The sequence below is a fragment of the Amblyomma americanum genome, chromosome 7 (assembly GCF_052857255.1).
Source record: "Amblyomma americanum isolate KBUSLIRL-KWMA chromosome 7, ASM5285725v1, whole genome shotgun sequence".
NCBI classification, from domain to species: Eukaryota; Metazoa; Arthropoda; class Arachnida; order Ixodida; family Ixodidae; genus Amblyomma; species Amblyomma americanum.
This window is the reverse complement of record NC_135503.1, coordinates 108,118,242-108,125,571: the sequence shown is the minus strand read 5'-3', so window position 1 is coordinate 108,125,571 and position 7,330 is coordinate 108,118,242.

Here is a 7,330-nt window from a genome sequence, read left to right as displayed (position 1 = left end):
CTCAAGTTCTACAAGCCTTCCACGACGACCCCACCGCAGGTCACCTTGGGTACCACAAAACCTATGACCGCATCAAACGTCGTTTCTTCTGGCCTGGCCTTTCAACCTCAGTATTAAAATACGTAGCGTCTTGCATCCCTTGTCAACGACGCAAGCGGTCTACGTCGCCTCCTGCCGGTCTCTTGCAACCTCTCCCATGTCCTTCCACACCTTTCGAAGTCGTCGGAATCGACTTGTATGGACCCCTGCCCTTGACTCCAGCTGGCAACCGCTGGGTCGTTACTGCCGTTGACCACCTCACCCGATACGCTGAAACCGCAGCACTTCCTTCCGGCTCCGCTTCCGAAATCGCCAACTTCTTCCTCCACACCATACTTCTTCGCCACGGCGCCCCTCGCCTCCTCCTTAGCGATCGTGGCAAGTCGTTCCTCTCCACCGTCCTCGCCGCAGTGCTTCATGCTTCAGGCACGGTGCATAAAACTACATCTCCTTACCACCCTCAGACCAATGGCCTCACAGAACGCTTTCATCGCACCCTTTCTGATATGCTATCCACCTACATTCACCCTCAGCACAACAACTGGGACTCTTTACTCCCCTTTGTAACCTTCGCCTACAACACCGCCGTTCAACGAACCACCACCTACTCTCCGTTTTTTCTTGTTTATGCCCGCCATCCTACCTTCTCCCTCGAAGCATCTTTCTTCACAGCTTCTACTCCTTCTGCCGCGCCTTCCCACGAACAGTTCGTGTCTCGTATCGCCCACTGCCGTGATCGTGCCCGCCTTCAAACTGAAGCCACTCAAGCTTCCAGGAAAAGCACGTATGATGCGACTCATCGCTCAGTGTCTTTCCGCCCTGGAGACGAAGTGTTACTCTGGACACCTACTCGCATCCCCGGCCTGTGTGAAAAGTTTCTGAGCCGTTTTATTGGCCCGTACACGGTTCTGGAACAAACTTCCCCTGTAAACTATCTCATCACACCTGCATCGCCTGTTCGCGATCGTCGGTGTCGCGGCACCGAGATTGTGCACGTGTCGCGCTTGAAACCCTTTAACCGCCGACCTTAAGATTTAATTTGCGACCAGGATGGTCGCTTTCGTTCGGGAGGGGGAATGTTGTAAGCACTGTGAGTGACCTTCATCTTCATCTCAGCGTAATCATCATCGGTCATCGGGTCGTGCGAAGAAGACGAAGTGTTGCTAAGCTGTGACTAGTCGGTAGCTGCTGCTTCGGCCTACCTGAAGTAAAAAGGTGAATTTGCTGGTGCGTTCTTCTGCCTCACAGTACATATAGAAATGCAAAAACTTGAACATTTCTATATACAAATTAAACGTTAAAAAAAGGCAAGGCAGTTCTCATTTCCAACCACCCATCATCCACTGCGTGATAGACGAGTACGATAGTCATATTCCGCATCATTCGAAGCTTATTTGCATTCCCTATTTCTGAGTGGCCGTAAGATTTCAGTTGTATTCTATAATAAGATATGCGAAAGTTACGTAGATACGGGGGCTGTACAAAATCAAAAGAGTGGTTTGGATGTGAGTACGTTCTTTGTGGGACCGTTCTTAAGGTTTGTTTTGAAACCCTTCCCGGTAATCTGCGTTTTCTTCTATGATTTTGATATTCGCAGTTATAATATGTTTCCAGCGCTGAACTACAGAATTCTGCTATTGGGTATCTTCGGGCCCACGAGACGAAACTCACTACCGTCAAGGTTCTCGTTCGCACAGCAGCACGGTAGGCGTACGGCTTATCTCTTTATTTGAAACTTATTTCCTCTTATAACGGACCGTTATAAGAAGCCTTCCTTATTTAATTTTTCACTAAAACTTATTGAAGTTTCATTGAATTTCATTCATTCTTTCATCATCACATTTTTATTGGATCGGCGCTCTTCTACAGGGCTGCTCATAGTCCTCATGACAATCATTCTTCGCTAGGCCAGTAGATCTGTGAGCCGGGCCCATAATTACTCCACTTTTGTCGTTAGAAGCAGATAAATTAGGACGCGTGGCCATAAACGAAAATCGAAGCAGTACTTTCGTGCTATACAGATACTATATACATGACTCCTCCCCTCACTTTCCTGCACCTTTTCAACATCTCCTGTACGGGTTTCAGCCACTGAGAAGGTCGCAAGCCTAAGCTGCAGGTGCGAACTCCGGTGGCGGTTGTACGCTGTTGCAAGGGACGAATATACACGGAAAAGGATGGAATTAGCATGAACAACTAGTAATTAATTAAAAAAGGTGCCCGAGTGTATCATCAAAGCCATCGTTTCCTTTTCTCAGGCAAACATTCTTTATTTTTTCTCTTTTCTAAGTATCTTTTTTTCTTTTTTTGACAAATAGTGCTGTTCGTGTGACACCTTCCGCATCTGACTACGCCTAACGCAGTTCCGCGCGGGCGAGGGAAAGCAGGTCAAGGTGGAAGCGGGCAAGGTAGGTTGTGTAATCTTGATTATAGCAAAGAGAGACAACTCCGGGTAGTAAGACGAACCATAGTGGCCGGCGAGCGCTGAGGGCTCATTGCCCCCTGACGGGGTCTGGCCCCGCGCTGTCGATTAGTCAAAACACGGTTTGGGTCAAAAAAATAAAATTTCGCCACCATGAAGTAGTTTGAGCATCCGCCTCATAAGAGGAGGGAAGGTGGCTTGATCCCCAGTGCAAGGTGATGATGATGATGATGATGATGATGATGATGTCGTCAGGCTGAGTGGCCAGTGCAAGGTTTCGCCTAGCTTGGTCCTCGTCTTGTTTCGGGTGAAATGCTTCGAAAGTAGGTTTTATTGACCTCACCTTGCGTGGCAGAAAAACACCCTGTGCTATGGCACTTTTCGGAGAAGTCGCCATTGAGCCATTCAGAATTCAAAATCATCATCATCATATTAAATCTGGCCGCCTGCATTTCTCGTCGCGGTCGCTTTTCCCGTGGTTCGATAAATATGTTCCAAAGGACCGGCTCTTCTATTACGTTAGCAATTCATGCAGGTCTGCGAGAAGAAATAAAATTATTCACATTTTTCCCCTCCACGTAACCAGTCATTTAAAAGGAATTACGGGGTTAATTCGAACTACGCAAAATAAGGACAACTATTCGAGGCCGAATTATTGGGATTCGACTTGAATGAATCATTCGAGACGCCTGCGAAGATGTCTCTCATCAGGACACTGCAGAAGGAAAGCATACTGACAGCGTTTGTGCTGTATCGTATAAATCCCTAAATTCATCGACCACGGCGAAGCATCTTCGTGCTGCATAGCTTTTTGATACTTCGCGTCAAATTTGGTAACGAGGACGGAGCTGAGCAACGCTGCCTCCCACTGTTCAAGTTTCGAGAGCTGCAAGTCCTCCGGCAGATTGTCCCGCAGAGATTCATATAGTATATGAGCTATGCTGGCTTTTTCGTGGCCACACAGTGGTTTGTCCTGCAGCAAAGATAAATTCAGGAAAAAGTTAACCCTAACGACAGAAGAGTATGTAATTTCTTCAATCGTAATGCCGCTTTGAGCGGAAGAGAGCAGGTTGGCATTTCGCCTTAGATTTGGTGTGTGCGCCTGCACATTTTGCAGCAGTATTAGTGTCCTTAGATAACAAAAAATCATTTAAATTTGCTAAAATTATGAAAGCACTGACGACATCGCTATTACCAAATCTATGTTCTTTACATTACTGCCATGAATGGACCATTCGTGATCACAACCTGGAAGATCATAAATTTTGTCGAACGTTTTCAGTGCCTCAGAACCGCAGGGCTATATAGAAAACCTCTTTATTACTCTTAAGTCGGAAGCAGGAATTTAGCGAATGTATTAGCGCGAAAACATTATTCCTTTAGGCGAAGCCCGATGAAGATAATGCGATGTTTGTCGGATTGTGCTAAGTGAAAGAAAGAAGTGAAAATATATCAAATAAATATCCGCGACTGGAATTCTAACCCGCGGTGGCGCGAAAAGATCAGCTTCGCTGGCCACTGCGCCAAAGCACAAGGCCTTCGCTGAAGCCGAACACGCTTCGTGTCCAACACACTTCAGCTCACTCTTCCGCTGTGAATTTCGCATCGTGTTTATGAACTAATACTCCTATCAAACTAATATTCGCGTTATGAGCTATGTGGCGGTAGTGACCCAAAGATGTAGGATGCATGCGTTGGCGTGCATAAATCTGTGGCAGAAGCACTCACTAAAGCAATACGCGTTGGCGTTAACAGCATTGGTGCAGAAACGCGGCACCGGAGCATAGGCCGCCGGCGTACTCTAGGCAAATTCGCATTGAAAATGAAAAGGTTGACGACGCGCTAACTGGCTCCCTGAGTCAGTGGACACCTCAGTCGCGCTTTCATGTACGTGACTGCGGTGTCCACTGGAAAAAACTGTGGTTTTGTACTTTCGCACAATATTTAGTGTTCATCATTACTAAACCGCCGGTTACTTTTAATCCGAAAGCATTACCGGCCGCCAAGTTGCGATTTCGTCGCGGCGGTGCTCCAAGGAGGCACATGACGTCACAATGCGCGCCTCGCCGCGGAGCCGAACCGGTCTGGTCGGGCCGGCGGCGGCTGGCGCACTCGGCGCAAAATAGAGACGTGCTCCGTCGTCAGTGCGGTCAGAGTGCGCCGAAGCCGTCGAACGCGTCGGCGGTCAAGCGCAGTTGGAGTATAGAGGGTCTCGCTTTGGCCGACGTCACGTCACCGTGCAGCGCGCGCGTTACGCCGGAGTATCAATGCGCCTTAACAGAGCCTGCGCTTAACCGCTAACCAACGTATTCGGTGGCGGAATCTGTGGGAGCCACTGAAACGCCCCCGCACACTCGCTGAATAATAAAATAAAAACCTGTGCCGAGGCCCAGAATCAAACCAGGGCCTTTGGCGCTTAGAGGCTGAGACGCTACCGCTCCGCCAAGACAGCTCAAGCTTTAACCACGAATAAATGCGCATCAAGTGAATGCACTCTACCAATGCAGATGTCTCCGCGCTTCCACTACGTATATCCTGGCCTAACAAAGCTAGGCCATCAGCAATTTTTTTATATACTAGCATCCAGATAAATTTCTAGTCGTGGGTACCAGCGGTCGCTAGTTTTCCACTAAAGTTGAGGTTAAGAGCTTAGGTTGTTTTTTTTTTAAGCATGTACAAACAGGGCATACAAAGAAACTTCATGACGTCGGTTTTGAAACTTCACACATTCATTTGACCTCGAAAAATATCACTTTGTAAGAATTGAGCACTCGCATGTCTGTATCCCTGTAGTTTCTTTCGAGCTCGTCTTTTACACCTGACTCTGACCTGAAAGGACCAACAGTCGCACTATAAGCAACTTCCTCCGTCATATTCCTGTCATGCCCTCGATTCTGCCATAGGATTCCGCCATACCCTCCACTCCAACAGCTCAACTATGTAACGCAATTTAGGTCAAACATGATAAAAAATGCAAAATTGTAAAATATTTTACGGTAATATTGAGGACAATGGCCCATTGTTCTCACATGTAGCAAAATCTTTCTGTTTCCATCGGTGCGTTGAACAGCGAAGACTGCGATAGAATACCAATATGGAACGCTCTTGACGATAGGAAAAACGTTCATGGAAAAAAATTCGACTGCCGTCGGGTGATCTGTTGATCTATTGATTGCTATACTGAAATCTTACATTATGTGAAAAACATTGCGCTCTTAAACGGTTTCCCGGTCAGAAGTGTGTTTGTCCAGAATAAATGGGCATGGGATTTTCTGGGCTCGGATCCAACATCATCGAGAGCATCTACGTGCTTGCTATAGAGCAAAGAGCACGGGAAAAAAAATCAAGAGAAAACATTTCCATCAAGTGGAGCTTTATTGTCGGCCTACGTTTGCCACCCTCCAGGATTTCTATCCTCTATTACAGCCACTAGTGCTTTTCATGGCCGCACCAATGAGCGTACGTAACAATTGCCGCAGTGGTCTTTTATGGCGTTCTCAGGAACAATGCTGCCGATTCATATGGTTGGCTCTAAGTTTCCTTCCTGTTTTGTACTGATTTGCACTGTCGTACTCTTTGCTTTTACTTTTCGCCTAATAAGTGTTTATTAAGGAAGCGAGGGCTGCTTTCCCAATTAAAGATACTCCGCGCGCATTCACGCTGGTCATCGTGCCCTCTATCTCCTCTGGGCGATAAGGATCGACAGGCCCATCAGTGGTTCACTGTGCCTAGAAATAACCAGAATTTCCGACAGAGTTCTTCATCGTCACCACGATCATCACCACCCTCAACTCGGTTACGCCTACTCAATGACAAGTCCCTCCCCATCAAGCACGTATCCAAGGACGGCCATGCCTCCCTCCCCCTGGAAATCAATCTCACTTCAGCTACCACGCCATCTATCCTTTTAGTGGTGCTCTTGAACCTCCGCCCCACCTCCGATAAAAGAAAAACTTGCCCGAAAAAAAAACCTGACTCGGAGCCTCTTTTCTACTTATCTTAATGAGCACTCTACTGCGCTTGTAATATGCTCTATCCTTGCAATTTTGTAACTTCATCCCTCCATCAGACTATGGTCCCATGCGACACTTTCGTTACCATAGAATACACTGAGCTACCCTAAGGGCCATCGACCATCTATGTGTAGTGCCGAGGAAATCGCCTGCTCTCAGTGTTCTCTGCTGGTGAGCTTTCCCGAAAAGGACCAAACTGTAGACGATCTCTTGCGTGGACATCTATATAAGCTGCAAAAAGAAATGAGCGCTCATCCCAAAATTTATTGCTACGACTGTCACTCGCAAACAGTATTTTGAAAGCGGCAGCGAGCTGTAAAGAGAAATATACACTGTAACAACACTGGCAGTGTCTCTTCCTTTATCCTCACGTATTTTTATACGCAAAACCTTTCCTGACATGCGAGTAATCTTTGTTCTGTGTATATTTAAAGTTTTTTCACATTATATGTTTCTTTCTCGCCTGTTACGTATTTTCTATCCCCCTCTCTTGCGTTTACGTTTCTTTTCTTCACTTCATTTTCTCGCCTCCACAGAAACAAACCACAAAAATGTTCGTCAGCAAGCAAAACGGCCGGCAAGGGTGTCGCGATAAGCACCGCGCTATGGCGCATTAGAAACTTCGTACAAATGTCCGCTGTATACCGCGGCCCATCCATTGAATAATGCTCTACTGATTCGGTAACTGCAGCTCATCATGGCGAAGGCGCGCCATCGTATTAATTAAAACACGTCAACTTTCAAGCGCATGAGACTACTTCAGTCACTCTCACGGAGAGAAATAGAAGTCAACTGCACAGAACTCACCCCATCAAATACGAGGAACCTGAGGAGGATCCGAAAAGTTCGCACTGCT